Raw genomic sequence first — 24,987 nt, 5'->3', positions numbered from 1 at the left:
TAGGAGATTTTTGTTCTGCCCTGTACCTGACACTTTGTGCGTGCCCACCCGTGCTTTATACAGCATGACCAGGGCATCCTGAGCTAATACAGCAAGGTTTTCTGAAAATGGTTTTGTCTGATGGCCTGGGGAAACATTCCAGCAGGTCTGCAGAAATAGATAAATGGCTGCAGTAAAAATGGACACATGGTTCACAACAAAAGTGCTGATCAAATGGATAGATATTGGTGCCATTCCACATGCAACGCAGCTCAGGGGTTCAGCTAAGGCTTAGCACAGATAGTAAGTGCAATGCAATGATGACAGACAAATGAAATGAAATTAACATGAAGATGCACATTTAATCCTTGTGAAACATTTGTTTCCTTTGCATTCACCAGAGTTGAAAAACAAAATGTTTTTACTTATTATCTGCTGACAAAAAAACTAATATCACCCACGACTACAGACTATATATGCATAGTGTCCAGTTCTGAACAAACCAACGTGACTTGGCAGATGGCTTGTAAAAAACTATCAACACTTTCAGGCTTTACTGTGCTATAAGCTTGTGACGGTGATGAAATGAAATAATATCCGCTTGTTGGCTACCGCAGACCACCACCCTGTTTTAATGCCAGCCATGAATAAATACGTACAATTCCTAGATGCACACTCACACACACACACACACACACACACACACACACACCACACACACACACACACACACACACACACACACACACACACACACACACACACACACACACACACACACACACACACACACACACACACACACACACACACACACACACACACACACACACACACACACATGCATCATTGCTTCAAATGAAGATAAACAGTTTTAATGTTTAGGACCACCTTTTAAGATTGTCCCCATTTAGGATGCAACAACGGTGCATGATGAATACATTCATTCCAAGCTCCAGTGAGAGCTGTGCAGCCGTGCATCTCTGCCCGATACCTTTTCATGACTGTATGAAGGCTGCACAGTATAGATTTTCCCCTACAGCAGCAGAGGGATATAAATGTTTATTATTATTACTCTTTCAGCTTCCCATTCGCCATCTGCGTTTTTTTTTGCCCACCAGTTCCAATTTGCGTTTAACGAATGATCTCAGGGAATGAGATGCAGTGAGGTCAGGAGGTGCATGTGCTTTTCTTTCACTGCAGGGGTTTGAATTAGGATTTTATAGATACTTAGGAATACTGTACGTACAAATAAAGGACACAGCGTGACCAACATGATGATTTGCTTGAAAGAGGGCGGGGAGGCATGGTGATTGACAAAAAAGAAGAAAAGGCCGATTTGGAGTCAAAGTAGAGAAGCTTATTGAGAGTTATGACCCCATATAAGCCCTCAGTGTGTGGGGGGGGGGGGAAACAAGACAAATTGTGAAATACATTGTCCAATTCAGACAAAGATAACATGTTATATGGGTTATCGTGAATCAAGCTTTACAACATTCAGAGCAGATGTGTAAACCTAGGTGGGTTAGCACACTTGCAAGTGGTGGCAAAGTGTCGCTTGTCCCTCCTTTTAAGTTTATCCATTAAAACTCTCCCATCCGTTTCTGAGGCCTCTGACTTGAAATGGTGTTTAACTCAGGGGGGGGCTTATTTTATTAATTCACTGTTTCCTCTGTTACAGGCCCCCTTCTACAAAGTCCACATTGCAAGAAGACCACCTCACAGGGATTTTCCCCTTCACCAGGTAACCACAAAGAAAGAAAAGCAGCACATTATCCACATGTACAACATACCCCTCAACACACACACACACACACACACACACACACACACACACACTACACACGCACACACACTACACACACACCCCACACACACGTTCAGTGCAGTACAATGCTTACCACCAGCACAGCAAGAAACACACGCACACACACAGAATATCTTTATGAGGTGTTATACACCAGTGACCACCAACACAGGGTCTCAGTGTTCTCTAATCCACACTCAGGCTGAATAGGCCGCTCCATGCAATGGAGGGATTACACTGTCGGATTAATGGGATTTTTAATTTGAGTCATTGTGAGTGCCCTTGATAACAAGAATAGGTGCAGGAAGAATACCACCGGCTCTATAATGATATTGCTAAATGTGTTGCAACTGGACATTTAGTGTACTGACACACACACTATGCCTGTGTGTGAGGATGTATCTGAAAATGATCATACATAAGCAGCAGCTTTAGCATACTGTCAAAAGTACTATCGCTATTTTCTTTTCTTTTTGCCGCTGCTTTTAATTGATATATTCACATCTTAAACTGCACTGTAACTTTTATTATCTTTGGTTTTTAATGCCATTTTCTTAATGTCTTTCATTTTTGCAAAGCACTTTGAATTGCCCAAAGTCCCCCCAAAGTTAGTTAAAGTAGGTAGTTAAAGTCATTATTGGGGTTAAAGTCATTATTGGGGTTAAAGTCCCCTACGTGTGCCGTTTTGGTTTCAAGACCCTGGTTCGCGGAGGACACCAAAAAAGTCCTAGAAAAGACAACTTAAACTTAACTGATGTGAATTTAAAGAATAGTTTAGGCGAAAACTAAAAAGGTACCATGGGGTACAGCAATTCGTTTTGGTTTCAAGACCCTGGTTCACGGAGGATACCAAAAAAGTCCTAGAAAGACAAGGTAAACTTAACTATGTGCATTTAAAAATAAAAAAGAGGAATAGTTTCGGCGAAAACTAAAATGTACCATGGGGTCAGATTATCATTTTCTAAAGGGGGGTTCGTTCAGATGTGTGAATCTCACACTGCACTGTAACTGTGATTCATGTATCTTTGCTTTTAAATGAGTGTTTTTAGATATCATTTTATAATATGTTTCTTAAATGCTATTAATGTCTTTCATTTTTGTAAAGCACTTTGAATTGCCTTGTGTTGAAATGTGCTATATAAATAAACTTGCCTTGCCTTGCTATTACTGCAGGTATTACCAAATTAGTATTACTACTACTACGTTTACTACTTGTATCACAATTGCTACAATAGGATCTGGAAAAGTGTTGTCATGTCAAGTCCCTGGTCAGCCTGCTTGTTGGCAGCCAACTGTACAGCACTGTGAAAATTGTTATGAGCTGAACTGAATGACACAACATTTCCGTAGTCACTTTTAGTTACATTTTCAATGGAAGTAATGTCCAACCATATACACAAGGCACCCAATTCCTACAAAGTTGTGTGCTACCTATATAGGGCCAAGATGGAAAGAAAGGGAGATAAAAGAGTGAAGAGGCCAACAGTCAGGGGAAAAAAGGCATTGGCCTATGGGACTTTTTTCAGCAGGGTGAAGAGAGCTTGATGAATTGATGGATGACTGGATACTGAGTGGGAAAAAGAGCTTCATAGAATTTACTTTTCCTACAGGCAATAATTCAAGCATGGATTTAAGCATACCAATGGATAAACAGCATTGCATTTTTCTTTTAGTCATTATCTTTCTCTCCTACCAGAAACCTGACAGCTGCTCTGATTATAGAATAATGTTATGTTAATTAAATCAAGTTGGATTCATTATATTTTGCACAAGGCCAGTGCTGTGCATTATGTTTTCATCTCCCTGGGAAAGAGAATACAACAACCAAACCCTAAAACCTCACTGGTTGTTAATTAATTGTACTTATTAAAACCACACTGTTAAGCTTGCCCTTCAAACCTGGCTTTTCCAAAACTGCTGGTTGGAATTTTAAAGTTCAACAGTAGTCCCAACAACAGAGAACATTGGTGTTTTTACAACTGTATTTTAATGTTGGGAAATTATTTGAACATCACTAGTTAGATAACTTTAAAAGACCTACATCTTTCTGCTGTTGGCTCTACTCCAACCTCATTCTGTCAACATAGCACCACGGCTGAATTCCACATACAAGCTGTGAAAGTTAATTTGCCTCATCTTGAAAGCTTAGGTAGATATAACATGTTTAGTCTTTAAAATACTTGTTTTCCTTTTTGTCACCCCACTGACAAGTCATTCTTATTGTTTGTATTATGCCTGTAGTTTCCTTGTTGGTGGTTCAAGCCGCACAGAAAGCAATTACTTTCAGCCCAATGAAAGAGCTATTGAAATCTTTATTCGGGTCTTTTTGAATAAGCTGTATGCATTATCTTATGCTAATATTATCATCATACAAGATATTACCACATATATTTCTGAGGCGCTTACAGGTGTTGCATATTACTGACGGCGCTAAACAAGGGATAAATGCCTTTACCTATAGAAACAATAAGTATAAGGTTGACAAATGATTAAAATGCTATATCTGCACTCCTAATACTAGGACAAGTGCTGAAGTTAATGAAGCTAATACTATAAGCACTTACAATGATAAACATATATATAGAGGAAAGTAGTTATATCTGCTGAAATGAAAATAATAGAATACTTTTTGAAATGCTTGCTGAAACAAAACCAAAATTGTAAGAAAAGGTAATATCAGTTGCCAAACAAACATCTTTGTAGACCATAGTAACCCTTTTTCCAGTGGAGGTATTCATTTGAATACAGCAGCAACAACTGTAATGTTTTTAGCACGGAATTGGGATGTGCTTCAAAATAGGCAAATTGGGACAACCCCGTTGATATGGAGATGCGTTTGGCAGGGAAAATGGCACGCCTCATATATTATGCTAAAAAAATACACATTTGATAGAAAGTCTGACGCTGTGAGCAGGAAATTGGGGGAAATTGGCACATCCACGCAGCTTTACATTAATTGTGCTCGTGCTATTGTCGGGGTGTTGCGGGGTGACAGACAGATGGGTGAGGGCTGACACATGTTTTTGGAGGAGTTTAAAATTCAAATGCTCCTCATGTGTGAATACAGACACCTGGGGTAATCAACTGGCTGCATGTGTGTGGTTTTAGTGGCGTGCAGCACTGTATTTACCCATAAGCCTCTCTGTCCCTGCCTGTCTTGCTGTTAGGGTCTCTCCCTCGCTCTCTGGTGTCAGGTACATTTCCATGTTTTCTGACTGATTAAGAAACGTATTGTAACATATTTCTTTCCTAAGAAGAGGTTTTAAATTATAGAGGCAAGGTCTTTATTTCTGTTTGAGCTCCCGGTACAGTTGATCTCAGCGCTATTGGAAATGTATTCACTGTTAATACCCTCCCACTCGTCCTTCTCCATCTCCCTGTCACCCTCTCTAGTGCACTCTTTTTCTCAATGGTGTATCTGTGTCTTTGTGTCAGTTCACCTCATGTTATTGGCATGGGGTGTGATTCACTGTCTCTATCTCTCTTTGTTCACTTTATCTCTCTTTTGTCTCCTTCCCTATCTCACCTCTTTCTTCAACAAATCTGGCATAGGATCGAGACAGAAGCGCCCGCTGTTTTTTCTGACACACTATTCCTTCCTTAAATCTAAACCAACTGAGGCGAAATCAGGTTATTACCGTAGCTGTGTTTCCTCTCGCTTGCTCTCATCTGTTCTTCCATTTAAGCTTAAGGTCTATGCAATTCTAAACCTTTGAGAAGAAACAAAGGGCAGCCGGTCCGTCAGATGCAAGGGTGCGAAGTGGAATTGAAGTGCATTGCATAAATAATTCAGAAAAATAAACTCTGAATTGTGAGATGGACATATGACAGGGTTTGTACGTGTGAATATGACTATTTGTGTGTAAGCATATGCCTTCCAGTCTCACTTTAAACTCCACATGATGGGCGGTGTTGGCTGTCTGGCCTGGTTTGTTGTGGTCAGATATTTGTGATTTTGTTTGCCTTTCATCTTAAGAGAGATATAAGCATCGACCACATGGTCTGTCCGTGTGTGTGATCTTAGAAAGAGGGAGTTGCAAATGAACTTTTAGGTTAGACAGGATAGATGGATAGAGGGAGAGGGAACAGACAGAGAAGTGGTCCGGCAGGGAATAAAGGAGGATAAGATGAGAAATGTTAGATAAACAAACCTAGATAACCTCAAATAACTTGTCTTAGAGAGAGGGAAAATGTGAATAGCAATGGCAAAAAAGAGGGATAATGAAAGAGCTAGCAATAGCATATTCACTTTTGACACAGGTGAGAAAGCTGGATGGATGGATGGAATTAGAGAGAAAGTGAGGATTTTTTTATAAAAAGCAAGCTTCAAAAAGTCGGCTCTGGAGTGATGGATTGATCGATCGAAACGGATGGAAGAAGTTCAAATAAATAGGACAGCCTGAAGAGTTGAAGGAGAGTAGTGCAAAAACACAAGGACGGTCAGTAAACAGCATGGAAGAGAAGTTAGGCAGGCACACACATCCGTTACTAAAGACGGATGAAAAAAGATGGAAGAATGGCTGTACCAGTGATGGATGATCAGTGATGATGATGGATGAACCAATGATTGGAGGAGAAGAGAGGGCGGGGGAGTTGTAAACAATACTGAATCACCTCATAACAGAGGCAAATCCACAGAAGGATGGATGGATGGATGGTAGATTGTTGTGCAATAGATTAAAGCAATGCAGAATAAAGTAACCTTGAAGTGGAATAGAAAGACTGAGGTTAAGTGAAAGATTGACAGAGGAAAAAGGTAACAACTCACAGCAATGTCAGATAATTGAAATCAAGAGAGTGAATGAAAAGATGAAGATCAGAGAGGTAGCATTAAGAAGTGATAATGAAGAAATGGAGAGACTTGCAATAAGATGTAAAGGACAGTGAACTAAAATGATGCATGGGAATTGACCTTGTACAAGTTTTAGATGGATAAATCAGAGTTAAGCTCACACAAAAGATATAATCGTTATTTAGAGCTGGCGGAGGTATTCCAGTTTGTTTACAAGTGTGTGTGTGTGTGTGTGTGTGTGTGTGTGTGTGTGTGTGTGTGTGTGTGTGTGTGTGTGTGTGTGTGTGTGTGTGTGTGTGTGTGTGTGTGTGTGTGTGTGTGTGTGTGTGTACTTGTGTCTGTCTATCTTTCTGTGCCACTACAAGGCTCATGTGATGGAGTCACACTGACACTTTTGTGTGTCTTCGCCCTGCCAGCGACAGCTCCACATTATCACAAGACCTAATGAAGGGCCACTTGTCCTCATAAAAGCCAAGAAAATAAACCAGGCTAGCGCAAATGTGAGATTAGCTTCAACAGACACATCAATTTTGCAAAAATATAATATTTTTCAACTAAAATGCGACAATGATTTATTCAGCTGAATTATATTTTTAGCCTTGCAAGCTACAGGGAGTTCCTTTCCAGTACAATTTACCTGATTTGTCTTTGAGCTGCAGGGAAATGGAACACCTGGTTAAAAGCTCCACAAATATTTGAAATGCAAACTCTAAAAAATAAACTCATTGACTCCAGTCAAGATTAAACCCTTGACTGGTTTGCTTTAAAGAAACAGTGTCTCCATCTGGTCCAACCTGCTGCAAAATAAAACATTTACAATATCAAATATTTGTTGAATTCAGCTCCCAATAAGTTGATTTCCATTTGTCTTTATGACCATAACGTTTGTCTACTGTATTTTCATGTGACATCACTGCAGCGAACATATTATCTCAGCTCAGTTTGTCTTGAATTAAAAACACATTCTGTTTGTGGTGCATTCCAGGGTTGAATGTTTTCTTGTACAGGTGTTGATTTATGCAGTTTTCCTCCTAAAAAGGGACTTCAGCTATTACATTCCATAACCAGACTTCCTTAAAGTCAGGGCATATGTATCACCCCTTTTCAAATACTAGTCAAATTAAAGACATATTCCACTCCTTTAAATTGCTGTACTTAGTTGATCTTACAGTTGTGCTCCCTTAAAACAACTATATTACTTCTATTTATAAAACTTTTTGGAGTATTTGTTTTATATAGGTGATTTACAACCTTGACAAATCTTAGTCTGGGATTAATGAATGAAATGAATTCATGACTTTTCCAACCGTCCTCCTTTCCCTTAGTGCTGGTGGAGTGCACAAGGCTCTGCTGTATTCACCCCGGCAGCCCAGCCTCTCACCTGTGCAAATTACTGAGCGTAAACACACTGGATCACACTAGCTTCATGTGGTTAGCCACTTCCCTAGCTGGGACAGGGTCTACTCCAGAGAAATAAGCCATTTCCTGCTCACTGAGGGAAAGATATGCTCAACTGTAACCTACTGTAATTCTTTCCAGGTGGTGGGTGTGATTTTTATCTTTTTAGAGGATGTACAGTACCCGGCAAGAAACATGTTCAGCAATTTAGACTCCTTTAAACTCTAGCTGTCACCACGTGAATGTCTTTGAAACATGCAAACTGTGTAGTTTTCATGATCAAATATTATATCTCTTAAATAAAAACATTTGGATATGCTTATTCTAACACCTTTTAAATATGTCCAGATGGGGGGTATGATTTGTCTGCACATCATTTAGTTTAATAACCCTGTAATAATATGTCACACAGATATTATTTACTCAGTTTAAAGTAATATACCTTAACTCTAAAACAAGAACAAGTTAAGCTTCATGTTTTGCAAATATGTACTGTATGTGTCGAGGCTGAATGCAAAGCTAAATAGAAATACAAGAGTGGTTTGAAGATGTAGAGAATATTTTTTTAGTATTATGAGACCTTACCACATATTTTACTACTTCAGCTGTATCTCTTAGATACAATGTTTGAAATATGTGCAGCCATTTAGCCCCTTCTTCAGATCATCAGGATCTAAAGAATCTCAAAAGCAGTCGGATTGGTTGTAAACACAGCAGAGAAGCTGCTATTAAATGGAAAAACCCCTGTATAGCAGTAGATGTATTTGAACCCATCTTCTGCTTGTTTATCGTGTTGATCATCCCGAAGATTTTGTGAGAAAAGACACTATCCTTAATTGGTTTGAATTACATCTCTGAAAAACACATGTTTTGCTCTCACTTTGTCACATTATAGGATGCCTTTTTAATGAATGGTACTGCAAACTCGGGCAAAATCCTGAATGCTACTGATGTCATCTTATCTCCTTGACAGCTTATTTTCGAGGCTGACTCCTTCTGATCTGCTGTGATATGCATGTTGCAAAAGTGTAAATATTCTATTAGGCAAGATATACGGAGGTTAAAAAAATTAAATAATACATATATATATTTATTTATTTTCTTTTACAATAATACCAAAAGTAATGCATTAATTATACACGGATGATCAAATATTTACCACACATTTAAATATTAAAAGCTGTATCAACATTTGAAGTGTATGAGTTAGTAAGATCATAAATACACAATGAGCCTCAGCTACAAGAATATGTATGATGTGATATGTGCTTTGGATGGATCATTTATACACTTTGTAATCGTTTTATAGAAAAAGCCTCTCAAGGTCATTTCAAACACTGATGTTATTTCCAAGCCTAAACTTGCATGCGTGCGTGTGTGTGTGTGTGTGTGTGTGTGTGTGTGTGTGTGTGTGTGTGTGTGTGTGTGTGTGTGCGTGTGTGTGTGTGTGTGTGTGTGTGTGTGTGTGTGTGTGTGTGTGTGTGTGTGTGTGTGTGTGTGTGTGTGTGTGTGTGTGTGTGTGTGTGTGTGTGTGTGTGTGTGTGTGTGGGTGTGTGGGTGTGTGGGTGTATGTGTGTGTGATAGAAACTAAGTCCAGCCAGAGTGGAGGCATGTCCAGGCTAATCCACAGGCCAAAAGACACATGCGGTTAAGTTTCCATGACCTCAACTCCATGCTCTTGGAACATGCACACACATACTGTACTCACACTCACACACACACAATAATGTTTCTACATTTTTATTTTTACCCTCTTTTTTTCCCTTTCTCCTTTCCTTTGCTGCTGCCTCCTCTCTCTAAATTGCAACATTTTCTCAATTACCATTTATTCCATTGTTAACCCACTGAGGTATAGCGAAGTGTGTTCTGTAATACCACAGGAGTTCTGTCATCTGCAGAACAATTACGTCAATTAGCTCTCATTTAAATGGTTTCCAGAGAGAGGCAGCTAGGCTAATAACAGTCCAATAAAGTGACAGCCAACCAATTAATCTCTAAATCTAATTGCTCAGTAGGTACCGTCAATCACTCATAATCCCTCAACCCCCCCCCCATGTTCTTTCTTGCTTTAGCACATTCCTTCACTCAGTAGCCTTACTCACCACCTGTCAATCAAATATAAACTCGCCTTTCCACCCCTCTGAAACGGCTGTGCATTCCAACATGTTGACATCACAGCCATGCTGCGAGTCAGCACATTTGGCTTCTAACATAACACTGAGGAAGACTGGGGACAAGAACAATCACTTTAAAAAAGAGGGAACTATAAGTCAGAGAGATGAGACATCAGGATAAGACAAACAAATGTTTAAGCAATGGGATTAATTTCACCTGGAGACTAGCAAAGACCTATAATCAAAAACTGACTCATTCCTGTAAAAGATAAATGCTTGCAGCTTAGATCACTTAAAATAAAGACAAACATAAGCCACCTTCTGCAGTCCTAATGCAGCAGTCTGATGATAGATTGCTGTGTCACTGTGCCACATCATGGAGCCGGCCTTTGAACTAATAGTTTCACAAGTTCAGATGTTATTAAATGTCTCGTGAGAGATTTACAGCATGTGTAGCTTTCTGCTTCTGGCAATGAACTCTTGCACACGTGTGCCTAGAAACACATGCTATGATTTAAAGCACAGCACTGTGCAGTCAGACCGATTCAAACATTTTGCTCCAAAAAGTATATCCAGTTCTAATCCAAAAACACATTACATTTGTGACAAGCGACATTGGTCAATGAATTTTAAACATTTTTCATTGTTGACATAAACAGCCACAATCTGAGTTAAGTGGGCATTTAAGCCTCTTATGTCATAGCTGAGTTAGCCCAAACAATTTAAATCCATGAATTTTATGAAGATAGTTATTTCTTCATGAGCCACAGTCGAGAGGCTCATGAAGAAATAAGTGGCAAAGAAATATGTGAGTTTGGGTTGTATCTTAAAGGGGAAGTTTCTCAGCACTTGAGAATGGAGTTACAGATGCAACACAGATACTGTTTCCCTTGTAAATAGTGTTCGTCAAGAGAAAGCCATATTCTTACAAGTCTTAAAGGCCAAACTGTGCAACCAGTCAAATGTGTTGTTTGTGGCAGGCTTTTCTTTTACTTTAAAGTGTGATTTGTATGTGTTACTCTTTCAGACATACTCATAATTGTGCATTTGTTAGAAGGAATTACTCATTCAAACTGTTTATTTTCTTGAGCAATACCATTTGATATATCAATTTGAAGTGACACTTTTATTCATCACTTCCTCAACAATAATTTTTTGTTTTCAATTCCCACATTTCTCAGTCTCAGTCTCTCAGTCACAGACACAGTGTTAACTGCATATCATCACTGACACCTTTACATGAGTCATTCCTAAGAAACAGCTACGAGGACGTGAATATGGTTCTCTGCGTGCGCCAGTTACTGGAAGAACACTGTGTGACAAATTTGAGCAAAAAATGCATGCGAGCTAAGAAAATGAAATTCCATTTGCACAACATTTTCTGTATGGAACCATATCATTATGGTATTATACATCATGTTTTCAACACATTTGTGGGCTTCAAAGCTTTGCTCACCACGCACATCTGTTAGCTGAACACTCAATTTCAAACTGACGTGTTTGAATGCGACATTTAGTTTGAAGTGGTATCACACACACACATTCTGTAAGCTCAGAAGCAATACAAATATCCACACTTGTAACATATGTGATTTCTGCAGACTAATCGCTCCATATTATATTGTTAACATATGTATCCTTTGACCCTTCTCAAGGCATGTCTAGCCAATTGGGAACACATTTTGGCATTGTTATTAAAAGTGAAGCTGATGTATAAGTATCTTAAACCTGCATTATTATTCCATGAACAGGTCAAATTAAATAGAAGTATATGAGAAAATTACCCTATGACTTCTTTTATTTATTCTTTCAGTAAACATTCAACTAACGGTGCTTATGGTCTAAATCGCCAGTTCCAAGTCTTCTTCAATTCAACATTATATTCATTTTATAAATTATTGTCGTGGTAATGGTAAAAAAAAAAGACGATATTGCAGCGTAAATGGGGATGGCAATGACAATGGGGCTTATTTGTGATTGAAGGGTCATTCTTACATTGTCCATATCTTGGTTTTTGGTTTAGAACTTTAACTCTTTCTCAGCTTTTTATCCATGAAACTTAACTGACTAACAATGTGGTCGCCTAAACATGTTCATATTTTGGTTTGATCCACCCTTTCATGCCACTTCTGTTTCCAAGAAAACAAGAGGGCGAAGACCAAAAACCAAGATGGCGGCAGCAAAAATGTCACATTTTAAGCTTAAACAACCTAATCCACAAACCAATGGTTGACATCATGGTACATACGTCCTATTCTTATTTACTGTCTATAGACTTACTTTGATTGAAATGATAACGTTAAAGCTACAGATAAAATGTATCAAGCAGAGAAACACATGGCGGTGGTGGCGAAGTCCAGAGGGACTTGGCTTAGCAACTGGAAGGTGCTACCGAGGTGTCCCTGAGCAAGGCACCGTTCCCTACACTGCTCCCTGGGTGCCGTTCCTAATGGCAGCCCACTGCTCCTAACACTAGGATGGGTCAAATGCAGAGAAACCATTTTGTTACATAGTGAAAAGAAATGTGAAGCATATTCTCAGTGATGGTTAAAATCTGCACTCTCACAAATACATGTTATGTGGCACCATCACACCCCATAATGAAAAATATCATTTGGCAATATTGTTTTCCCTCACTGATGTTTAATTGTTCCTTAACCAAATTGGCTTGTTCCCTTTTTCATTCGGGTTCCCACCACTAATTAGGCATGGGATTTAACTGCCAATGACTTTAGAGCTGGATCAGAACACACCCAGCCATTATAAAAAACCCAGGGACCCATAATGTGGTGTGGGCTTGGCCGCTGTAACCATGGGGTGGAGAGACAGAAGGGGGGGGGAAGCCAGTAACAGTTTTTCTCGGTTGCTCTTTGAATCGTCGGCTGTGTCCTTTCTCGCCTTTGACCTGTCATAAGAGTTTTCTCTCCCCCCATTTTGCAATTGTTTTTTATTTGTTTCCTTTTACTCCCTGGCTCTTTTTCTCAATGTCTCTCTGTTTCTCTCTTGTCTGCCAGTTTCACCTCCTTTACCCTTATCCCCTCTTGTACACTCGCTCTCCCTCCCACACTCCCACCACAGTAAGACCTAATGTGAACTTTTGACAGGAGCTGGGATCTTTGTTTAATTGCCAGTGTTACTGTGAATGCCCTCATAAATCTAATGCTGTAATGCCTTTGAAACGCCTTCTAGGCCTCACAATCACACGCACACAATCTCTTTCACACTTTCTCCCACTTTTGCTTCACGCACACTTCAGCACATGCACAATCGCACACACAGATGTGACGTGTGAGAACGAGGGCTTTGACGTTGTTTGTGCTCACATCAGACACAGCAGCTCCAGTGTTTGTTTGCAATTTCCACTGGCTTTGGTCCAGTCCCACCAAACCCATGGGAATTTGTGGATCAGCATCTTCTCAAAAAGCTCCTGGGCGTCAGACTGTATAACTGAACAAAGAAAGAGTGCAATGAGTGCAATGAGGTTGTTATTTTTATGTTGTTTTTTACTATTTGATCCATACCCAGTAGTTTATAGTTGTGTGTGACAGTGGAAAAAAGGAAAGCAACACAAGTGGTGACATTATTTAGAAGTTAGGCTCTAAATAACCAAATCATACTGAAGAAACATTTACTTTTAAGTGTATAATATTTTGTTACTAGGCGATTTGTTTATTTGTATGTGTCTTTTATATCTAATCATACATTCAAGAACGTTTATATTTTTGTAGGCTCTATTTTTTCCTTTTACGCATAATGGTAAATGATTAATTATAACAAGTCAGTATGAATAATCATGAGACTGATGAAACACATTCAATTGGGCTCATCAAATGTACTTAATAATTGTAATCAACCTGAATACTAAAAATAACACTTAAACAGGAAGAGCTGTATATATATATATATATATATGTACTGCTGTTATAAATATAATCCATGACATATGAATGTCAAATTTGACATTAGTGTTTTCTGCTGGATCTTGCACACTGTGTCAGTTCATTTCCTGTGATAATATTCAGTCTATTGCCTACGGGGACATTTGAAATCAGTGAATGTAGCTAAAGTTCATACATTCCTTCTTAGAGAAATCAGCCACGTTGGATTGCTCAGTTTTTGTTTTTGCAATGTCCCAGGCAGCATGGTAGAAGTCAAAACTGAAGGCATTTGCACTCTTATCCAAATGCCAGGAAGTATAGCTCAGGTGAAGTTGTGTCTTTATTTTTTAAAGTGAATGTTGTCACACAACCAACAATTGCTCAGTGTTCCTAAATAACATACTGATAACTGTTTGCGGGTTTTATATAGGGGCTGTTCATGGGAATCTTCAGTCTGCAATGTTAATGAAAGTGAAACATGGTCTGTGTATCAGCTCTGTGATTCACATCCTTTCCCAAATGTTATGGGTTCTTCCTTGGCCCATCTTACACCCTCCCACCAAGTTTAATACAAATCAGACCAGTAGTTACAGTATATACAAATACCTTTATGAAGGATAATACATTCCTAGCATTATGTCTAGGGCTGACAGACAAAAAGATCAAAGAAGGTATAAAATGACTTATATGGTACAGGTTTAGTTGGCTCTTGTAACATGTAAGAAGGAATCTGAAGCTGTGCATGTAACCAGAGAATGACACATGTAAACTGAGTTATTGTTTTTTTCCCCAGGTGGGGCAGAGTGAGAGTCAGAGGGAAGATCTTCTGGTCTAGACAGGACTGTCAGTGTAAGTGTTACATTCCTTCTTTGTTGTCTATTACAGTATACAATATCTGTCTGTATTTGCACATCTTTCTTTCTCTCTGCAGCCCCGATTGTTTTATTCTCTTATTGTCTCCATCTCTCTCTGTGTATCTGTGCTCCTACAGCTGATTACATGAATTATTTACAGCACGTAAATCCTCAGCAGCTGCTCACTGTTTGCTGTTTGTCCCCCATTGTTCCTCCTCTCTCTTTCAGGTTAACATGGGAGGGTTTTTCTCAACCTTGTCACCTCTCTCTCTCTCTCTCTCTCTCTCTCTCTCTCTCTCTCTCTCCTCTCTCTCCTCTCTCTCTCTCTCTCTCTCTCTCTCTCTCTCTCTCTCTCTCTCTCTCTTTCACTTCCTGCTTCTGTGCCTGGGGTTAAGCTCTCTCTCTTTCTGTCTCCTCTTACTCTCTGTAATTACACAGCTCTCGGTTGCAGCTCTGTCTTCCCATGGGTTTGTATGTCCTTATGTAACTGGCTGAATCACATTTATTTTCTATATTCATGGGAATCTTTACTTACAAGTTTACAGTTGTTTGTCTGTGTATATTTTTGTGTGGGTTGTCAAAACTCATTGTGTTTGCTGTTCTTCAGCAGTTGTTGTTACTTATATAAAATTGAGTCAATTTTTTATTTCACTCCAGGCTTTAAAGGCATTGAATAACGAGCCAGAACTGTGCTGTCAAATTAGTTTTTCTTCTTTCTTCTTTGGTTCCCTCAATCAAGTCCATATAGGTTGAAATAGTAATTTCATGTTGAAAAGAAATACAATAATAGTAGTTCCACACAATAAAATCTATCAAAAAATAGCATGAGGCTAATTCCAGGGTAGAAAAAGAGACACCAAAAGGGAAGCGTTACCTTTGGCTGTGTTAAATCATTTATTTTCCACCATTCAGTTTCCATTGTTTGAAGCCACAGTCGATCTGTCCAATATTACTGCTAATCTAACTTCAAAGGGCTTCAGTCATGTTAAAGCACTTTTTAATTGTGATAAGGAATATGCTTTCATGCCTAAACCCTTCTCCTCAGTTCGTCTGGACAGAACCCATAAATATTGAGGGTCTTTTTTCATTGGCAATTAAAATTAGAATTGGTCACATATTTCACTGTCAGCCATTTCCCTTGCACACAAAGACATGTGTGGGCCACACACATGGAGAGCCAGACATGTGTGCATGCAGAAACACATGCAGTGTTCATAGTGTTTTTGCCCAAGTTAAGGACACTTTGATCAAACATCATTTGATGTTCTTCGGACATTACAAACTCTGAAGAAAAACAATTGCTCAAAGCCTTTTCTAGCTTTTCCACTTTGGTAGGCTGATGATTCACCACAGGCTTCCCTGTTGTCCCTGTGACACATGAGATGCAGGCAGCGCCACACTGTCCAAAGACAACACAATAAGATGAGACTTGAGTGAATCACTTGTATTTGACACGGAAGACTCTTCAAGCTTTGATATGTAGACGATATTTTGAGGCAGTGGAACAGAAAGATGTTATTCTCAAATGACAGTATCAGGTTAGATAACATTTTATTGGACGGAACAAGACCAGAATTAACATTTATGATTTGTTGTAGCGGTTGGGTAAATTGTTATATTTGACATCAGAATGATTCCTTCAAGGCCATCTTAATATTTCCTGAACAAATGACAGAAATATGAAAAGAAGAAGAACAATAAACAACTGTTTGCTGCCATATCCACGGTCACATGAAAAGATGGATATCAGTTTCATCAATGCGCTTCCTGTGGGCAAATAGTAGATGCGGGATGTGTTTTCCCAACATACGACAGAGACAAGTAAATAGAAATATGAGCCCAGCTCTATAAAAAATGTTAAAAACACATTCTTATAAGTTACACGTAATGCACAAGTCATAAAATATATCTAGGAGACATTTGATTCAGTGTTAATGGCTCCTGAGACTGGAGTATTAACTGCCAACGCATTCATGACCAAGCAATTTTATTTGATTATGTGCATATATTGCAACATAACTTATCTACAACAGTTATGGTATGACAGGTATAAAAAGACCGTTTAGACCTTACTTTAAATTCGTATTAAGTTCCTTATGTTTCCACTTATACATTGATTACCGTGTCACAAGTGACATGCTCATAAGGCTAAGAGGTTGGACAGAAACCCTCTCCCCTTTTACAGGCTCATCAATTCAACAGAGAAAAAGTCTCCCAGTGACACGCAGCGTTACTGACATGCCAGTCAGACTGACGGCTCAAGCTTCACTGCAGTAGCTCTCACACTTCAACACAGCACAACTTTACACTGCAGTCAGTCAGGATTTGAGACACGCTGCAAATTGTTCCAACTGAGTTTCCCACTGACAACACTCAGAGTGGGATTTGTTTCTAAGGTTGGAGAATAAACTATTAGTGACGGAGAAGGAACAGAGGAAGCTTGACTTGGGTTCGTTCCCCCTCACCTCAGCTCACTGCAGCGTGCCTTTAACAGTGCAGTCAGGCTGGGTATTGAGTTTTGGCTGACATGGCTGGGTTGGCTCACTGCTTGTTTAGCAGTCTGTCTGAGCCAAGCATGTGCATGTGTTGGCTGTCTGTATGTGTGTTTGTGTGTGTTTATGTGCATGCATGTCTGCGCTTGTGTTTGTCTGCAGGATTCCTTTGCATACGCAGATATGTATGTGCCTGCATGACCTGATTGTATGTCTACAGTATATATCATCATGTGCAGTGAACAAGGGCTATAAACCTTGGTGGGATGTTTTTTTCAGGGGTTGCTGTGCAGTGTGGCCTCATTACTCAGGTGTTTACCCCCAACAACAGGAAGCGCTTGTCATTGACTGTCTGCCGGCAAACATTGCCTGAGGGAAGAAAAGACAGACAGTCAGGAAGGGAGACAGAGAGAGGTGAAAGAAGCAGGGCTTTTCGTAGAGTGCCTTGTGAGACTATCTATCTACCTATCTAGTATATATGTATATATATATATATATAGGTATAGGTAGATAGTATCTCTACCTATCTATCTATCTATCTATCTATCTATCTGTCTATCTATCTATCTATCTATCTATCTATCTATCTATCTATCTATCTATCTATCTATCTATCTATCTATCTATCTATCTATCTACCTACCTATCTATCTATTTATCCATCTATCCATCTGTCTATTTACAGCACATCCTGTGTCTGTCTTTTTTCCGAAATGTGTGTTTATGTGTGGCTGTGCCAGTCAAACCCTAGCTGGCAGGTCAATGGGTTCCTCCATTCCTTCACCAGAGGAGGGAGAGAGGGAGGGAGGGAGGGAGGAGAGAGAAGAGAGAGAAGCGCAGAGGAGACATACAAGCTGTTGACAGGGATTTATGAGCTGATAGTGTCAGACTGCAAGCACAACAACAGTCTCCCTGTCTCTGCCTGTCTGCTCATAGAGAGAGACAGAGACTGACAGAAAGAATGGAAAGGGGAGGAGCGAGGTGCAAGAGAGTGAGGCAGCAAAATGTGTTGAATAAAGCAAGGGAAGAACGAGAAGAATCAGGATTGGGGTTTCATTTAATTTGTTTCAGGTGGATTTTCCTTTAAACACCTTAATTTCCTCTTTTCATCCCTCTAACTTCAATATCCCTGCAAGAGCTGACTTGTTGTTGTCATGTTGATTAGTGACTGTATTTGTTTTTGCTCATTTAGACTCATGAGAGTTAGAAACCATGTGTTCACTTTTTCAATACAAAGTCTATTGTTGTCTTCACTCACCGCAGAGATATTGACGAGAAGTTTGAAAATATGACCATGCATGTTGTGTATTCTGGATAGTATATTATCTTGCAACATATTTTTGCCTCACAATTTCAAAAAAGCGGAGAACTGTTGTTAAGTTTTAATGTCAGGAATAACAAGTTATTCAAAACGTTCAGCATTAAAGACATACATTGTTATGGCTGCTTATGTGTGTGAGTGTTGAATTTAGTCGTGGTGAGTCCCGACTGCAGTGTTCACTGTTGGATGACACATACTGTTGGGCTGTCTGACATACAGAATGAGAGACACAGTCTGGTGGGTCATTTTGTCTAATTTGCTGTCTTAAGCAATAATCCAAAATATCTGACTCTGAGGTTTGATGACTCCAACAATATGTATTTTTTCCCTTCCTATTTACCATTGGTTCTTTCTTAGATAAGGTTATGTTTTTTATATAGCGGGGTTTTCCTCACCATACTTATTCAGACGGCTGTTACAAGTACATTTAGCTTACACTGAAACTAAGAAATGTGTGAAAAAGTCTGTAATATTAATGTTTCTAAGTTATTAGTTATTTGTATTACAGTTTTATTGTAAATGTAGGTGAGACACAAATGTCTACCCAACTGTTGTGTTGTTCATTGTATATTCTCAAGTCTAAAAACATGCTGTACATATAGACATCCTTCCTCTCTGACACAACACCAGCTTTTAACTTTGGATATTTAAAATACACTAACATGTTAGGGTTGTGATAATAACAGTGATACAGATGTGAATACTTCCAGTCTGACTTGTTGGGAGACAGACAGCCTGACAGTGCAAAGAACACATACCACCTGGGGATAATATACACTGCAAGTGATTTATATGTCAGTTCTAGTTCAATAATATAGTATTAAAGAGTTGTGATTTATCAGCCTTTTTTTTCATTTCGCATAGACACTGAGATTCAAGACTCATGGTTTAGCTTTTACCCTGCTGAGTAATGATTCCCATGTTGGGTTTCCCAGAATAGCAACTTAATTTTCTTCCAGAACTCCTGTATAAAGGTAATGGTCTTCAGCGCAGATGCAATGCAAGTCAATGTTGGCTGCAGATTGCCTACAGGGATATGTGGTCCTCTGGTTAAGGCTTTCATGCAAAGAGTAACAGTGCAGTTGGTTAAGGATAGGTAGGCTAGGATGAGTGTTTTCTTGGTCAGCACAAATCACTTTGTTCACATGAGGTAAAAAAGAGTAGAACAACCTCTAGGGCAGTGGTTCTCAACTGGTGGGTCGTGACCCAAAAGTGGGTCGCGGACCCGTTTCGAGTGGGAGATGTGTGAGTGAAGAAAAAATTAATTCAATTAATTTTTTTATTTTTTTAGTGGAAAAAAAGACAAACTTTTATTTTGAAGGCCCGATTCTCTAATGCTGTGCATGCAGGCGTCACGTAGTGATCATCTTATCAATAAAACATCTTTGCTGATGTTTTTTCGAGTCTTCTGGCCAATCAGAATCAAGATTGTTTCCGGAAGTCCCCACGGAGAATAACTTTGCGGTAGAACTATTCTTTATACATCCATGGGTACAACTTCAGATACAAATGAACACATAATGAAATACGACCCCCGGTTTGATGATTGACAGGTCACAGAACAATGGGAGCTATCTACCCTTACCCACAATTTAAAGTAATTCACACAGACGATCTCTTCTTTGCTCTTCTCTCTGTGTGGAGCAGCAAGTTCAGCTGTCAGAACAAAGTGAAAAACAAACAATGGCATAAAATATTATTAATATGTCGGGTAGTAATAGATTTATTTATTTTCTTCTCAGAGTGTACCAGAATGCGTAGTTTATATGTTAGTATTTCAAAAAAAATCCTGGGGGAGAATCACCCCGGACCCCCCTTCTGAGGTTGGGTTTTCAGCATGTGTGCCTTTTTATGTTATACAGTTCAGCTTTGATTCCATCATCTCATTAAACCTTTTTTAAAGAATACTTTAGTTCTGTGAAGGGATATAAGGGATATATGCACTGTACTTCACTTTAATTATTAATGTATGCTGAAAAGCGTATATATTACAGCACCATTATTTGTTGAATAGATTTGAGTGGTTCAAAATGTCGGGTCGCGATTTATTGACAAAGGAAAAAGTGGGTCCCGAGGCCTGACCAGTTGAGAACCACTGTTCTAGGGACCGCAAGAGAGTTAGACTCCGTTTTTACTTTTACTTCGTCTTGTATTACATCATATGAAAGACATACAGTCCATATGTCTTTATTCTTACATACAGTATTCTAATGCCAACTGCCAGTGAATCATGTGTCTAAGACATTGGCTAATGACATTTCAAACACATCTGTAAATATAAATACATCTGTGGGGATCTTGTGTAACAAATACACATGCTTCATCAGCACTGAAATGCTGAAAATATGTTACTGAAAGATGACGGTTGCAATTCTACAGTTGTTTACTTATGAATTTACATGCATTTATCTTTGTTTCTGTCTACTCCTTCTCTCTCTAGGTGAGCGTGTATTGCAGATCTGCAGAAAAAATGTCATACAAATGAAGAAGTTTATGAAGATAAAGAGGAACACAGCTGAATGGAGAAATATCTCTTAAGTTATGAATATTCGTCACACAACTTCAAATTGTTTGCCAACATCCATTATAACTCCTTTACCTGCATTTAAGGTTTTTAACTTTAAGTAATTGAGCAAATATCTTGTGGCTGTCAGGAGTTACTTTTTAGAGGAAATCCCTAGCTGTATATAAATTAGGAAATCAGTGTGGATTATGTTATTTTGTATGTGTTTTGAGAATTATGAGTTTGTTTGCTCATTAAATAAAACATGTTTATTAGTTGCATGTTCATAACCACAATGTGTGTCACTATTGTAATGTGAATAATTGAAAAGCCAATTATTGATAATCCTCCCTGATAGAAATTAATTTTCTTTCGCTCTTCCACAATACTGTAATAGCTACTTTTTCAGCATAGCTTTGTACTAATGGTTTTCATGTAGTACATGTGAGAGAACATGTGGTCAGAACAATGTATAGGCATCTAAGGATTCACAGAGCTACACAGTTTTGAAAACCCTAGTGTCTGGTAAAATAACATATTTATGTTTCTGCACTGTATCTGTTAAGAAGTAATGATCCCAATTTGGTCTCAGGAGAACAAAGACAACGTTAAGGACATGTGCTCATGGCAATATGTAAAGCTCTTCAGAGAAATACTCCCCGACTGTACTGCTCTCCTGTGACGGTATATGTACAGCGTTTCCCTTTTTATCATCCCAAAGTAGAATATTAATGAATATTGTATTGTTCTGCGAAACATTGAGGTAATAAAATGTTGAATAAAGAATTGTAATGGTTACTGCAGAGTTATGACAACATGGGACTATACACTTATTGGATTTGTATGTACCATAGGAGTGGTGCACTGTAGAAGCCTCCTCCATTGCAACATCTTCCACACCCATGCCTAAAAGCCTTTTAAGTAGCTAAGAGTTGAGTGGTTTGGTGCAGGGTGCTGTGGTTATAGTGGTGAATTCAGATGTAAAATGAACATTGTGTCATAGATACAATGGTGTTTTAAATTATAAAGTAAGTGCATTCTTAAGCCTGTTTTCACAATATGTTTGTGTTTCACTTATGCGGCTTTCACACCAGCGCTTTTCTCTTTCTAGCTCCGAGCTAGAGCTTTTCTGGTTCAGCTCTGGTTTCCCTTTTCTGCTCCCGCTCTGTTCACACCGCCCAGAGCCCGACTGGTGCTGCCGCTGCTGCGTCATGACGTCACCGTTTACATCGCTGATTTGCTCCCCAATGGCGTTACGGCGCTCACAACAACAACAACAACTGCGTCGGGTCGATGATCGTGTTGCTTTTAATCACACAAAGCCAGATTAAATTAAATAACGACTTCTCCAACCTTATGCTTTTCTCCAGAGTGCCGTGGTTCATTGTTTATTAATGTGTTTCTGTGGCATTTACCGACCGCTGCAGTGTTGGCTGCTCTTCCACGGGAGTTTATTCTCCCGTTAGCTCCCGGTTAGCTCACACTGCAGCGGCCGCTCTAAAGTATTCACTGTCCAACTCACACAAGCAGGCGCAGCTGATACATATCCCCAGTTCCCCTTAAGTGAATGTGTGTCAGTCTTAATTGAAGCTGTTTGGCATCACAACGCTGTTATGAAAGTTTCTCTGGTATAAAATGGGTGATGTTAGCATAGCAACTGAAGCTAAACTGACTACTTGCTATTGCTATCCTATTGTGGCATAAACCGTTTTCTACAGGCACATTTTACCGGCGTATTTTTATTATGATTCTACTTGTGATAGTCGGACACGACAACCTGTGCAGCCCATGTATTGATTCCATCCGATAGCTGCTATAATACAAAACAAAACGTCTGCCTCTCTCCACAATGATCAATAACAGTGAACGGATAATCAACGTAAGGTACAAATAAACAGAATCACACGAAGCCTGGTTAGTGTTGCCTGACTTTATAAAGTGTGTTTATAAGCACTACTGCTTGTAGGCAGGCATGACAGTCGACCCATGTTCAGGGGAGGTGGGTTTAGTTTCCTGCACGCCTCGACGTAAGCGACGCGACCTCTTAGCTCCGAAGCTCTTGCCTCTACTCATTCACACCAACGCAACTCCGGTTCAAGCTCCGTGCTAGAGCTTTTCAGGTTCAGAACCGGTTCTTCGGTTTAGCGGAGGCTCTTTTCACACCGCCCAGAGTCCGACTGGTGTTGCGTCATTGCGTCATCGTGTGCGTGCCTGCTTCATAACGCCAAACCGCGCGGAAACCCCTCACAGCTGACACCGACAACAACAACAATGGCCGATTGTGCTCCAGCTTCCTCTGTACCTCTTCGGAAGACCAGATGCTGGTCTCTTCAGTGGACCACTGCTGCTTATTAGGTTTCTCCATCGTTGTGTACAAGCTGGATAAAACGCGGGCTTCTTGTTGTTGTTCAGGAGTTGATCCCGCCCCTGCCCCCGCCTCGACGTAAGCGTGACGTATGTGGTGCTTTTGCTCTGGCCAGACAATTTTTTGGTGCTTGAAACGAACCGGATTCCGGAGCTAAGAGGCTGCTCCGCTACGGTGTGAACAGGAAAAACCGGCACTTTTCAGGCTCCAGCTCCGAGCCGGAGCTGAAAACGCATTGGTGTGAAAGGGGCATTAGAGTACATAGAGTCCAGATTGACCTGCAATGATAGAAACCTCCTTTCAACAGTAATAACAGATGTTCCTTTTGTACCTCACCATCTACAATTATGTGGTTTCCTTTTTAGACTACAGTCCACACAGAACTTATTTATGTATTTGCTTTTATAGAACATAACGTATTTTTAAGACTAAACTCAAATTGTAGCACTTATTGAGTCGATGTTCACTTACATCAGCAAATTATTATGTTTGTTACTTATTTTTGGAGTATTTGGTAAAGCCTAGAGGTCGTGATTGTTTTGTTGACTTGACAAACGTTAAAAAAACACGGAAAAAGTCTCTATACTGTAGCTACACACACAACTCTATGGGAATAGGCATGATTTGAAGATGCTTTTGAGCTAAATGCTAATATCAGCATGCTAACAGAGTGACAATGACCTTAATAAAATGATAATATTATCCACGTTTACCATATTAGCATAGCATGTTAGCATGCTAAAACTAGCACTGAACGCAAAGTACAGCTGAGGCTGATTTGAATGGCATTGGTTGGGTCATGTATGTACCAAATTACATAGCAATAAATCCAACTGTTAAAAAAAAAGCAAAAATGTCAAGCAATATGGGCAATACAGAAATGTTCAGGGCATATCCAAAATCATTAAAATGCATCATCTTGAAACCATGAATATCTGTGTACATTTTCCTGCCAATTCATGTTGAACATGTTAAGCTATTTCACAGGATAAGGGAAATCTTTGACCTGCTGGTGGCTCTTCTGGAGATGAAATGTCAGGGGATAATCAACGTCATTGAAGGCTCCATCCTTTGGAAATCTACTCAAAAGGTCATGGTAATCTATTTGATGGTTCAGTCTGAACCAAAGTGGCTTCTTGTTTGGCTAGTAAACAATATGTGATTATTAGAATTACAATACTTTTCTTTTAATAAAGCGCAACATATAGATAATCCAGAATACCAGAGCTGGGTAGGCCCTACACCCTTTGAGTCAACAGTTTTGGAGCCCCCATATCTGTTTCCCTCCATCTCTGTCTGTGGTTACTAACCCCAGCTATAGTGGTCAGACATGGGCCCCCTATGTTTTCCATGGACAGTTTATCACACTTCCGTTCCCTCTGCTCTGGGCCTCCAGTTAGTCTGCCAGACAGGAAAATCAAAGACTTGGGGACATACCATTACAGTGCAAATGGTATATTGCAATGGAAAGCATGCTGATGATA

The 24,987-nt window shown here is 39.5% G+C and overlaps 1 long non-coding RNA gene across 1 annotated transcript in view; it reads left to right on the top strand.

The window, feature by feature from the left end:
* Positions 1–22,149, top strand: part of LOC117541459 — a 122,878-nt gene extending 100,729 nt beyond the window's left edge. Inside the window, exons 5-7 of the long non-coding RNA XR_004568317.1 lie at positions 1,661–1,723; positions 14,762–14,817; positions 21,076–22,149. This is a non-coding gene — a long non-coding RNA (uncharacterized LOC117541459). The remainder of the gene's footprint in view (positions 1–1,660; positions 1,724–14,761; positions 14,818–21,075) is intronic.
* The last annotated feature ends 2,838 nt before the right edge of the window (positions 22,150–24,987 follow it).

The sequence above is a fragment of the Gymnodraco acuticeps genome, unplaced genomic scaffold (assembly GCF_902827175.1).
Source record: "Gymnodraco acuticeps unplaced genomic scaffold, fGymAcu1.1, whole genome shotgun sequence".
Classification (NCBI taxonomy): Eukaryota; Metazoa; Chordata; class Actinopteri; order Perciformes; family Bathydraconidae; genus Gymnodraco; species Gymnodraco acuticeps.
This window is presented reverse-complemented; position numbering and strand designations above follow the sequence as displayed.